Here is a 14049-nt window from a genome sequence, read left to right on the forward strand (position 1 = left end):
TGCTTGGAGTATGGGGGCATTCAGCACAAGTATGCTGGCAGATAGAGGAAAGCAGTGCCAACAGTCCCCAGGGCTAGGAACAGAAGTACATATAAACCAGTTTCAGTGATCAGAAACTGGTTTAAACCTGTAATAGAACAGAAACTCAGTGCACTTAAGCCAGTTTCAAAATGACTGAAACCGGTTTAAGATAAACCTGGTTAAATGTAGTGTCAGACTTAACTGATTTGGGTCAAACTGGTTTATGAAACTTCTGTCTCAGACCCCTGGTTCAAATTAAATTACAGTCCCTCAGAATCCCAGCGTGCTTTCCAGCCCTGGGCTGGTCTGTTTGCTCCAGAGAGAAGGGCTGGCTCCACCCCTCTGCTCCCTAGCTTGAGCAGTAAAGGCTGGCTAACAAGGGGTGGGGGGGAACAAGCCCAGCTGGTGAGGCTGCCCAGTCTGCAAGGTGTCAAGGACTGCCTCACCCAGGCAAACCCCATCTGGGGCCATGGAGGGGGGTTAAACACCTCTTCCCCTGCTCAAACTTACTGCTGGCTGCAACTGTAAACTACAAATCCCAAAGGCACCTGGAAGCAGGAGGTGGAAGTGATAAGCCACCATACAGAGTCTTGCTGTTGTAAGTCTGGACTGCAAATCCCAGAGATTTTGGGGGCAACAGGAAGAGGAAGTGAACACATAGCCAGAAAGCCATGCTGTAGTGCCCCCCAGCTTCTGGCCTGAGCTACTTCAGGCACATGGCTACATTTCCTGAATGAAAGGTAAATGTCTGTTCACTTCCATTTCAATTTAATCTGTGCAACTTAGACTAACCTGCAAAAACTGAATCAATTCAGCCTTAGGTTTTTTGGCAGTCTGTACCTCACCCAAATGATCATCCAGGGGTGCCACTGATCTGTAAAATACTTTAGTGGGTATGGAAGAAGAGAATGTTTTACTCCTCACACATGGGCTGGGTGGCATGGTACTTGAAAAGATAGCATTTCAAGTAGGCCTTGGCACTTCAAGGCATCTAAGCCTGTTTGAGAATTACCCGTCTACCCTAACCAATTCTTAAAATCATCCAAATAAAAAGATTCCACAATCTCCCTACATTTCAGTGTGTCATAGAGCATGTTGATTAGAAAGGTTTTCCTGCTATCTGAACTAAAACTTATTTGGCAACAGATGAAGGAATTTTTTCTTGGTTGGCCTTAAGTGGACATAATGAATTTTGATCATCAACCTCTTTATAACAATTGTTTTCCTCACAAAAGAAGCCTGGCATCATGTTCTTGATATTCTCCTGTGTAAGCCTGCAGTCTTTCAAACTTTCCTCACCTTATGTTTTCTAAGCCTTTTAACTCCTGCCAGTGGAGGGACAGGATAGGAAAGAGAGGTGGGGGCATGGCACTCTATATTAAGGAGGAATACACATCCTCGTCAATTAGCAAGGAGTCAGGGGAGGGGCACTCTGAAGTGCTTTGGGTTAGAGTACAAGGCAGTCGAGGGGAAAGAGACTTAACGGTGGGAATCTACTACAGACCTCCCAACCAGGGAGAAGAGCTTGACCAGGAATTCTTGGGTCAGCTCACAGAGGTAGTGAAGGCTAAGGATGTGGTAGTCATGGGGGACCTGAACTTCCCAGACATCTGCTGGGAAGAACAGTCAGCCAGGTCTGAACGCTCACGTAGGTTCTTGGCCAGAGTGCAGGACCTCCATCTAACCCAGGAGGTGCACAGCCCCACCAGGGGAGATGCCTTGTTGGACCTAGTGCTGGCCATGGGTGATGACCTGGTGAGGGGGCTGCTGGTGCTCGACCACCTGGGTGACAGCGATCATCGCCTGCTGGAATTCACCATCCAGCGCAAGCTGGCAAAGGCATGCAGTAAGGCAGTGGCCCTAGATTTTAGGAGGGCAAACTTCAACGAACTAAGGAGGATAGTTGGAGAAGCGTTGAGGTCCCAGAGGACAGGGGAGCCAGGTGTCCAAGGACAGTGGTCGCTCCTTAAGGAGATAATCCTTCAAGCCCAAAGGAAAGTAATCCCAACGAGGATCAAAGGAAGGAGGAGAGCACACAAGCCTCCACGGCTCACCAATAGCATCTGGGAGAATGTCTCCTTGCTAAAAAGGAGGCTTACACCCAATGGAAAGAAGGGGTCATCACCAGGGAGGACTATTCTGTAGTTGCTCAGGGATGTAGCGGGGTAGTTAGGAAGGCCAAGGCAGAGATGGAACTGGGACTAGCTTCCCAGATTAAGGACAATGAGAAGTCCTTTTTTAAATACATAGGGGGTAAAAAGAAGGTCCCGGGTAATGTGGGGCCCTTGCAGGACGACATGGGAAACTTGGTTGTCACACCAGACGGCAAAGCTAACATGTTTAATGATTCCTTTGCCTCCGTCTTCCTAAGTAGGGACCAGAACAGCCACCTCCCTGCTGGGCCCCCCTTGGGCCCCAGGGTAGGCACACCTGGGCCACAGGTTAGTGAGGATTTAGTCAGGGAACTTTTGGAGGGGTTGGACATATTCAAGTCAGCTGGCCCGGATGATCTCCACCCTAGAGTTCTAAAGGAACTGGCCGAGGTCATTGCAAGTCCCCTGACACGGCTTTACGAGCACTCGTGGTGCTCTGGTGAGGTACCGGAGGACTGGAAGAGGGCCAACGTGGTTCCCATCTTCAAAAAAGGCAGGAAGGAGGACCCGGGACACTATAGGCCGGTTAGTCTTACCTCGATCCTAGGCAAGCTGTTTGAGAAAATTTTGCTGGCACACATCCAGGAGTGGCCAGCAGGGGACTGCATGCTTAGGGGCAACCAACACAGGTTCATTAGTGGCAGGTCCTGTCAGACCAACCTGGTGGCCTTTTACGATCAGATCACCAGATCATTAGATGCAGGGGTAACAGTGGATATCGTCTTCCTGGACTTCTGGAAGGCTTTTGACACTTTCTCTCACCCCGTTCTCATTAAGAAACTGGGGGGGCTGTGGTGTAGACACCCACACAGTCAAATGGGTCACCAACTGGCTGGAGGGCTGCACCCAGAGGGTGATAGTGGATGGGTCCTTCTCAACCTGGAAGAACGTGAGCAGTGGGGTTCCGCAGGGCTCGGTCCTCGGGCCCGCACTGTTCAACATCTTCATCAGTGATTTGGACGAGGGGGTAAAAAGCACCCTGTTCAAATTTGCTGATGACACTAAGATGTGGGGGGACGTGGGCACACTAGTAGGAAGCAACAGGCTACAATCAGACCTCGAAAGGTTACAAGGGTGGGCGGATGAGAATAGGATGGGTTTCAACTCAGACAAGTGCAAGGTGATGCACCTCGGGAGGAACAACCGGCACCATACCTACAGGTTAGGGAACTCCCCTCTTGTCAGCACGGAGGCGGAAAAGGATCTGGGGGTCATCATTGACTCCAAGATGAACATGGGCCGGCAATGTAGAGAGGCAGTTAGGAAGGCCGACCGCACCTTGTCATGCATCCACAGATGGATCTAGAGCAGATCCAAAGAGGTGATCCTCCCCCTGTATGTGGCACTGGTCAGGCCGCAGTTGGAGTACTGTGTCCAGTTCTGGGTGCCGCACTTCAAGAGGGATGTCGACAGCATGGAGAGGGTCCAGAGGAGGGCTACTCATATGATCAGGGGACAGCAGGGCAGGCCTTATGAGGAGAAACTACGGGACCTGAACCTGTTCAGCCTCCACAAGAGAAGGCTGAGGGGGGATCTTGTGGCCTGTTATAAACTAGTCGGGGGGATCAGCAGGCACTGCGGGAGTCCCTGTTCCCCCGAGCACTGCCAGGAGTGACCAGGAATAACGGTCACAAGCTGGCAGAGGGTAGGTTTAGGTTAGACATCAGGAGGTGCTACTTCACGGTCAGGGCGGCTAGGATCTGGAACCAGCTTCCAAGAGAAGTGGTGCTGGCTCCTACCCTGGGGGTGTTTAAGAGGAGGTTAGATGAACATCTTGCTGGGGTTGTTTGACCCCAGTATTCTTTCCTGCCATGGCAGGGGGTTGGACTAGATGATCTGCTCAGGTCCCTTCCAACCCTAGAAACTATGAAACTATGAAACATTCTTGTTATTCTCCTCAGGACTCTCTCCAATTTGACTAAAGTCTCTCGAAGTGTGGTTCCCAAAACTAGACACAATATTCCCATTGAGGCTTCACTGGCATCAGGTAGACCAGAGCAATTGCCTCCTGTTTCATATGTACAACATATCTGTTATCACCTCTCCCAGTATTTTGTTTGCGGTACAATAAGCATGTGTTTTTTACGGTGGAATTTGTATCTATACCTGAGTATTTTTTCCTGAGTGGTTACAGTAAATTTAGGACCAAACAGCATGTCAGTACCATAACCTCTTTACATGTTAAAATACATTAAAAAATAAGTATCACCTACTGTGTTGTCTATTAGCTAAATCTGGATACATTATTTTCCCCCATGAAATTCACTTTAGGCCTCACTAGGCTTGACTAATGACCAGGGATCCTGGTTTTCTCTGAATTAAAAAAAAAGCCCCCATTTTCAGATCAAAAAAGAAACCCCAAATCCACATTTTTCCATGATTAAAATGAAACACAATGTGTGTATCTATCTATCTATTTCATTTTAATCATGGAATAATGTGGATTTGGGGTTACTTTTTAACATCCAAAAATTAGGGATTTTTTTTTGAATCAGAGAAAACCAGGATTTCTGCTAATAACTTTATTACCATTGCATTGTTTGCAATTTTAATCCCTTGCATTCTACCCACTTTTCAACATAATTGTTTCATATATTATTTACTGGTCATACAACATACTTTAATGACCTAAATCTATGTACATTAATTCTTCTGGAAAATATTTTTATTGCTTTTTCTGACTTTTAGCAAGTTTCTAAATTAGGGCAGTCCTTTAGCATGAGCAGATTAATAAAACTGTTTCATCATAGCACTATAATCTGACCTGTTCAAATAATCATGTAACAAAATAAATAATAATTTGGGACTGAATAAGATAATTTGTTTGATCCAAAGCATTTTACTTCAATTCAGGCTGATTTAACAAAAGTAAGGCAGTGGCAATGAAGGGCAAGAATTAGCAATCCTTCACAAAACCTGCAAGAAGATCATATCCATGTCTCCTGATTTTCCTCAATAATCTAGTGGCTAAGGTACTCTCACTGAGGATACAGGAATACCACATTCATTTACCTCCTCTTTTTGAAGTGTTTTAAATCTAAATCTCTTACTCTTCATTATACTACCTTAACCACCATGTGGCAGGACATTTTGAGAGAGGTTTTCAGTCTATCCTGTTAACGTCATTCCACTTTTCATGGAACACATAAATATTCATTGGTTCAGAGACTAAAATCCAGATGTTTCTCCTAACAACTAGAAAGCCCTAACCAACTTGATATATAATCATCCTCAACTTGTTTTTCTAGTTCAGCAAACACTTTTTCTTACAAAACAGACCATCTTCAATAGAGAATTTCAATTGAACTTTCAACCAGTTAAGAGAGGCCCACTCCAGAATACAATGGTGATTAAGGCACAAACTGTCAAGGCAGGAAGTCTCATGCAGAACAACAAATTAAATCCAGGTTCCCTACCTTTAAATGTGGTGGGAAACATTATCATGTCTGGCCTTCTGAATCTAAAATTAATTTTATTTTTAGTAAAAACTTTTAAGTGAATGCAGCTCAATTCACAAATAGTCTCAAGACAGCCCAAACTGAACCTTTTAGTAAATAAACCATTTGTCAACAAAATTCATCATATACTACCCTAAGATTGTAACATTTTTGGACAAAGGTGTATAAGCTCTCTTAGTATTGAGGAGAAGGCTTATCACTTCTGTACTTAAAAACCATTCTTCTAGCACCACCTCTGGAGTCTTCAAAGATCTTCACCAGGTATCTTTTCCTCCAAGATTACTATCAGAAAATCAGAGACCTCGCTAATATGGAACAAGGGTTAAAATATCTAAACCAGTACTATTGTCATTCTGCCTCCTATGTTTCTATCAATGTTTTAAAAAATGTTGTGTCATGCAATGAAAACTTAGTATCACCTTTTTAGATGCATATCTCCCTCGATATCAACTATAAATGCAGTAATGTTTTCCCTATCTAAGCTCCTTAACTCAGTGGTTCCACTGAGTTTCAAATCATTGGCCCTGTGGGCCAGAAGAGTAGTGCAGGGCTAGTTCATGGGGTCAGTCCACAGGTCTGATCCCACAGGCAAGGATGGTCTGCAGTCTAATCCTACCTGCAAGGTTGGTCCATGGGTCCAATCTGGCATGCACATAGCTGTATCATTTGGCCCATGGGGCTCCCCAGAGGTCTGGAAAGCTGGTGGTAGGATGAGAAGCAGCAGCATTAACTGCCATGACTTTAGGAGGCTGTGATAATTAAAACTGTTTCTATCCCATCATCTAGCCCAACTCCCTGCTCAAAAGGATTTAATTGTAAAGTTTAGAAGAAAGAAGGACAAGAGTTACTACACAGAGGTCATATGGTTTATTTGATAATAAACAACTATCATCGATAACTTGATACATTTTTTTTTTAGTTTTCTCCACACTGTTAAATGTTTCTGAGTTATCTTGTTATTTGTTTCAGTAGGATTTTCCCCTGCTGCTAAATAGAAACTAGCTATCTTTTTTTGCAGCCAAATGGGGCATAAAGTACTTGTGATATAATACATGTGAGCCCTGCACAGTTACACATTCTGGCTTGGAGGTCAATCAACCCAATCACAAAATGATACCCATTTTTTTACAGGTTAGCTGGAGAGCTGTCTAAATGTTTGAGACAAGTTACTAATTTTCTATGTTACAAAAGCTCTGATTCTCATGACACCACAGTTTTCAGAAATCAACCCAGCTCTATCATTAGAGAAAGGTTCTGTGAACATATGCTATGAGAGATAGGACATACATTTTCAAAGACACTTGGAATCCCAAAGAAATATCCTATCACATGCTGAGTATATCTACATGTGCAATTAATGTGAAGAAATAAATTCAGTCGCATATTGAGCCAGAGCTTATTGCTCTCAAGTGTGCCATTTGAATGTGAAACTGGGACCACAGCATGTTGAGCTGGGCTGGAGCAGCTGGCTGGCAAGGTGCACTGGGGTCAGACTGCCAGCTCAGGGCTGCTCTGGCCCTCAGCGTGCTGCTGAGGGGCTGGCTGTCCCATGGAGGTGTTTACGGTGGAGCTAATTACTTTGCAGTGAATGTCCCGTGTAAAAGTACCCCTGTCATTCAAGGAAAAAAATATGGTCATGGCTAAAATGTCAGAGAACTTCCTAAGCACATTCAGTGGAATCCCCTGAGGTTAATCCCAAGAGCCTAATCCACCTATAGCAGATATGTCAGAGCTTCTGCCCTTAGAAGGGGAATAAGCAGAATACCTGATTTATTGTTCTGTAACAGGAAGAGAAAAACATTTCTGACTAGGTAGTCGCATTCGCTAGTAAGCAGCTGGATGAACTGATCAGCTGAGGCAGAAATAGTCCTTTTATAGAAAGTTTGCCAACAAAGTACAATTTGTAAGTCTTTATAGTTCTAGTTTAAAAGATCCATTTCATATTTGTTCCTAGCATTCCTCACTTCACTTACAAGAGGTATGCCAATATATACAGTTAGCTAAATGGGAAATATTAAGAGCATTACGTAGTTTTCCTACTGTAAAAATATTAAAGCACAAAGTGTTTGGCTTCTTGTGTCATCCAAATTTTGGCTAGCTACTGGAATTGTAGGCAGAAAAATTGGGGTTGCCTTTTTCCCCAACAGCAGAATATGTCAGCAGTCTGAAATATTTTTCACTCTTTTATTCATAACCCAAAACAAATAAATAAAACGAAAAAAAAATCTATTTTCCACAGAAGATGCCATATCATGCCATAAAATGCATTTCACATACACATCTGTTTAAGTACAGGTTTCAACCTGGGGCCTTTAAACTGTGGAAGTCAAAGTTCATCCTGCAGCAATTTAAAAATATTTTTTGACTTGAGTGAATCATTGCAACAATTGTGCCTGCTGAAGTTCAAAAATTAAAAACATTGGGGAGAGGATAGCTCTAAGGATTTCAATAAGTAAGTGGATTTTGAGTCCTTCCACCTACCATTCCAACCAAAGTTGGTAGTGACTAAAATATGTTGCTCTCTGGCAGCTATTCACTGGCATACTTGAATTGCTGAACTCAGTTCATGTCATGATGGATTGGTATCTATATAACAAAAACCACAGTCACATTTGGTATTGATTGATACTCTTGTTCACAGTTTCAGCAGGGTGACCAGGGAGTTAATGGAACAGGCCTTACACCCTAATTCCTCAAATGGATCCTGAAAAAAATCTGGGATATTGCAACTTGTTCAGTAAGAATGGGAAATTTACACTGCCCCTTCATATGTTTTGCCTGTGGCCACAAAGAGGAGTCTAAGGCTGTCAATAATTGTACTCGCTTTGTATAAGACAAAAGACTCTTTTGTCTTATACTTCATAGTAGGGCTGTGCAAAATTTCGTCCGGTGTTCCATTTTGAAGCTGTTTTGATGTGTTTCCAGCTCAAAACAGCTAAATCAAAATGAAACAAAGCCTTCGAAACAGCTTTAAAACAAAACAAGGGCACTCAGAACATCTTGAAAGTTTCAAAATGTTGCATGTTTCGAAGCTGGGTTTACTTGGCTTCAGCACTGGTCCCAGCTGGCAGCACCAGCCTCCTGTCCCAGCAAGCAAATAGGGGCCTCACCCACACCCCCGGGAGGGCTGCGGGGTCTGTGCCGGACTGCTCCCAGGGGTACAGGCCCCAATCTGCTTCCTGGATCACAGGAAGGTGGTGCTGCTGCCTGGGAGCCCGCACCCAGTGCCAGGAAGATCAGTGTTGTGGCTGGCCATAGCCAATAGCACCAACCCCCCGTGATCTGGCAGGCAGATTGGGGGCCTGTATGCCCAGAAGCAGTGCAGCACAGGCCCCCGCAGCCCTCCTGGGGGTGCAGGCAAGCCCCCAATCTGCCTGCCAGATGACAGGAGGCTGGTGCTGCTGGCTGGAGCCAGCAGCAGCACTGATTTTCCCAGCATGGGCTGTGCCTAGCCAGCAGCATTAGCCTCCTATCATCCAGCAGGCAGATCAGGGGCTCATCCACACCCCTGGGAGGGCTGCGGGGGCTGTGCCTGACTGCTCCCAGAGGTGCAGGCCCCTGATCTGCCTGCCAGATGACAGCAGGCTGGTTCTGCCACTTGGGACCAATGGCAGGCAGGCCCAGGGCAAATCAGCTCATGCAAGAACCCTCTCCCACCCCATCCCATTGTGGAGGCAGGCTCCTGCACAAGCTGGTTTGCCCTGGGCCCACCTGCCACTGGCCCCAGGTGGCAGAAACAGCCTCCTGTCATCTAGCAGGCAGATCGGGGGCTGTGCTGCATTGCTCCCGGGGGTACGGACCCCAGTCTGCCTGCCAGATCACAGGAGGCTGGTACTGCTGGCTGGAGCCACTGATCTTCCTGGCACTGCCTGCAGAATAGACTTTGGGCAAAATGTCAAAACAGTATCAAAATAGCAAGTTTCAAGGAAACAAAACAGAGCAGTGCTTTTAAAATGAGATGAAACTTGAAATGAAACACTGTTCTGTGTAAATGTCGAAACAGAAGGCAAAGCAGAATAGTGCTGTTTTGCACAGCTCTACTTCATAGTACCAAAATAACAATACACGTGTGATTTTTAAGGGAATACAACAATTTGAGTACTGCCCCTTAATAAAAGACTGCCCTGTATGTGTTCGTAGACTTGTACCTTATTTCTTTGAAGCAAAATTCATCAATTTTCCAGTCACAGTAGATTTGCTTCATGGGGAAGTACAGCATTAAGAACTGTTGGACTAGGGATATTATATGCAGTCCACAAAATGAGTAGGGCAATCCTCATTATACTTCTGTTGCAGAGACTTAAAACAGTTCTGTTAACTACTTTTTAACATAATGATGTGATTTTAGGATTTATCAAGTCAGGTACTTCTAGTTAATAATTGTATAATTAATGGACTTGTACAAAGCATTGGCAATAGCTCATCTGGAAGATTGTATACAATTCCGGTCACTCGCATTCAAGGAACTTTAATTAAAACTGGAACTGGTGCATGGCAGGACTGCTAGGATGAGCAGGGAATTAGGGAGCCTGTCTTATATGCAGAAATCATGATTTTCTCTTATTTTAAAAAATCCCTAATTTTTGGTTTAAAAAAAAGAACCCCAGATCTACATTTTTCTGTAGATGAAACACCATCTTTAAATGAAACACCACTAATATAGGGATTACATTTTTAAAACTGGAAATTGGGGATTTTTTGACAGAGAAAGCCAGGATCCCTGCTTATAAGAACAGCGTGGTTTATTTAGCTCAGAAAAATGAAGTCTAAGGAAGAGTATGGTTGCTCTCTCCAACCACATCAGGGGAGTTAACATTAAAGTGGGAGAAGAAATACTTAAGCTGAAAGACAGTGCTGGCATTGCTGGGGCAATCTGACACTAGCTGACTTCCTGCTCCTTGGACAGAGGACTGGACCCATGATCTCACAAGGTCCCTTCCAGCCCTAATGTCTATGAAATCTATGAAATAGGTATAAAGTTCCAATGAATAAATGTAGGCTGGATGTTAAAGGTTTCTTACTGACAGGGGGTGGAGGTTCTGCAATAATTTAGCAAAAACAGCAGTCAGTGGAAGATACTGAACTGGATTTAAATGGATCTTGATAAATCTATTGAAGGATTTACATGACATGATTGCTTACATATTTGATAACTCAGAAGGTCCAGTAATTGGTCCTATGTCCATATGCAGTTGAGCCAAGAGGGCAGGGACTGATGTTTATACACATTGTCATTCTGTAATTTCAGGCACCATTTAACTCCCTCAGAATATCTGACTTTGGTTCATAGAATGATTAGTAGGGATCCTGGTTTTCTCTGATTTAAAAAAATCCCCAATTTTCAGATTTCAGTAACCCAAAATGTAACCCTAAATCCACATTTTCCATGCTTAAAATGGAACACCTCTCTATTTATCTATATATCTATCCCTATAGATACATATAGGAGTGTTCCATTTTAATCATGGAAAAATGTGGATTTTGGGTTACTTAAAAAAAAATTCACATTTGTCTGTGATTAAAAAACACACCCATCTATATATCTATGTATATGTATAGAGGTGTTCCATTTTAATCACAGAAAAATGTGGATTTGGGGTCACTTTTTAAATCCAAAATTTGTGTGTGGTGGGGGGGGTTATCAGAGAAAACTAGGATCCATAGGGATTAGTGTAAGGGGAGGTCCTTATATTATTAAACATTTATATTCTTGTATCACATGAAGACTCTGAACAAGAACAGGGACGCTTTATGCTATAAAAACTATAGAAACAGTAGAAAAGGAACACCATCCTTTTCCTAAGAAGCAAAAAGAATACATAAGGAAGGGGCAAAAAAGAGTAAAAGGGAAAATAGAGAGAAATGTCACCTTGGGACAAGTAGTACTCTCCTCCCGCCTCCCCAGGAAGCCTGGAATCAAAATGACAGCAAGACCAAACAGGGTAGTAAAAGGGAGTTATTAATCTAACCTGCTATTTCACTATTAAACCATGCAGCTTTTGTGCATTCAAGTCACCCAACAACATTCCACTCTGTCTCATATAATGGCCTGAGTTGCCCTATGTGATTACGTTTGCCTGTATTCTACATGATCACAAATGACTCAATACTGCCTGGAGGCATCTAACTCTATTTGAACTCTTTCATAATTTAACATTGCCATGGATATAAACAAATGCTGGATTCCTTCCCTAATTGTAGTTGACCAACCCCATGATTACAAAGCATTTGAAACTGAACAAAGGCCAGAAGGGGATGGTGCCCACATTTTATCTGAAGCTTAGTAATAAAGGGCATTTTTCACATGCTCTGAGAGGCATGGGGTCGGGGGGGGGCGCTTTAATTAGCAAGCTGTGCTAATTAAAAGCCTCCGATTGTCACATATATCAGCATCCCCACACTGAGAAAATGGTGCTGGGGCACTTTGAACTAAATCTCGTTCAGTGACTTTTAGTTCAAAGCACCCTAGCACCATATTTTAGTTCAGGGGTGCTGATGCATGTGACACTACTATACTGGAACGTGTTAACTTCTGCACTCCAGCAGATTCAATTAATGCAGTCTGATCCAACATGCTGGATTTCCAGAGCATCAGAGCAGGTACCCTGCACAGGTATAGGAGCCTTAAAGCACTTGCCAGCAGAAAACAGACCTACCTTCTAGTCTGCTAAGGCAACTGGAAGCATCTTCTCCCATTGCAACGTTCTAAAAGAAGGCCACAAGCCTTTTTTTGGACATAGAGCACCTTCATATTAAAGCTAGGCTCCTGGGAAACCAAGAGCAAAAACTTCCTAGAGACAGGAAGTAGAAAAGTGAGAAAGAATCTGACTGTTGTTCAGGGAAATGAACACTTCCCTGGTGGATGGAAAATGAGCATTTGCTTCTCAAGTTATTTTTGCATTTTACATTACAGATTAATTGGTGAAAACTATCTGAACGGAATTAATGGAAGAAATTTGGCTTCACTAGTGTAAAGAGGCAGGGGTAAGTGGTATCAGCCGTAGATCCAACTTAGATGGGGTGCCAGAATGGTGGTCTCCAGAGTATTTGCCAGAAGGAAGCCCCACACCACCTAGCCATAGAGACTGGGCAGAAACAGCCCTGCATTGCCCATCTGTAGGGACCAAGTATGGGGACACAGTGGGAACAACCAGCGTTTGAGACCCCAAGACAGATCCACTTTCCTTCCCTACCCAACCCCGCCCTACTTCATAGTGCTAAGCACCCTACACTGCTCACCTCCCACCCCCTAGCAAAAAGAAGTTTTTCATAGGGCACAAAATTAGTTATTTATGCCTCTTCACATGGGTTTCCTCACACATGGTGCTGCACCTGCTTGAAATTTCCTCTTCATAGGGTTAGAATAGGGTCTAGACTGCAGTGTTTTAAGTCTTCTTGCAGTACTTCTTCTTGACAGAAAGGAGTCATAGAAGGTATTACCCAGAATTCCTAAGAGAAAGGAGTTCTGGTTTTGGAAAAGAGGAAAAGAAATCCCAATGTACTGGTTGTAGCAAACCTCAAGTGTGCAGGTGATGCATGATGGCATCGACCTGTTGTCTCCTTAGTCATTGGGCATCACATGGAGTCGAGGTCTAACAACCATCATGCCACAGATCATTATCCAACAACTTTTCTGGCAGGAGATAGCCATAACAGTTAAGTATATGGGTTATAAGCAGGGTTATAATATTTATGTTATATAATATCTATATTTTAGTGGTATTTCATTTTAATCATTGAAAAATGTTGATTTTGGGTTACTTTTTTAAATCTGAAAATTGGGTTTGTTTGGTTTTTTATCAGATAAAACCAGGATCTCTGGTTATAAAAAGAGCCAATATGAAGAAAGCAAACTTGAGTATCTTGAGCTCAGTAAGGTGGCTGCTGGCCTGGAAGTTAGGAGCCTGTGTGTTCTAGCTGGAGCTCTTACTCCTAGGGAGGCAGAAGCTCCTTCCTGCACTGTCCTCCATCCATTTTTTCCAATGACTATGTTAGTGGTTTAGCTTCAAAAAGAGTGTCAGAGAAGGGAGCGAATGAAGGCTGAAATGCATGATGGAGTGGTTGTGGTTGAAGTTCTGGGCTGGGAAGTCAGGGACATCCTCGTTCAAGTCCTGTGTGGGGAACCTCTAGTTCTGAGGGCAAAAGAGGGAAATACAGAACTCCTTTCTGTTCCTCAGTCTAAGCCTGGTTGTCTCCATTTCCAGGTGTCTAAATTCACTATGCATCCACAAGGGGCATGCACGTGTCTTTGTGGCCACACTACTGAGCATATTTAGTCTGCACAACTGTGTAGTTGTGCATAGTTGTCCATGTGTGCAGGGCCACACACCCAGGAACAGAATTCCTCTGGTCACATAAGTGCTAAAAACAACCAAAAGTGGCCAGTTACATGACCAGGGAAGAATAGAAAGTCACCC

Source organism: Crocodylus siamensis, chromosome 1 (assembly GCF_052110815.1).
Source record: "Crocodylus siamensis isolate JL-2025a chromosome 1, ASM5211081v1, whole genome shotgun sequence".
In the NCBI taxonomy this organism is placed as follows: domain Eukaryota; kingdom Metazoa; phylum Chordata; order Crocodylia; family Crocodylidae; genus Crocodylus; species Crocodylus siamensis.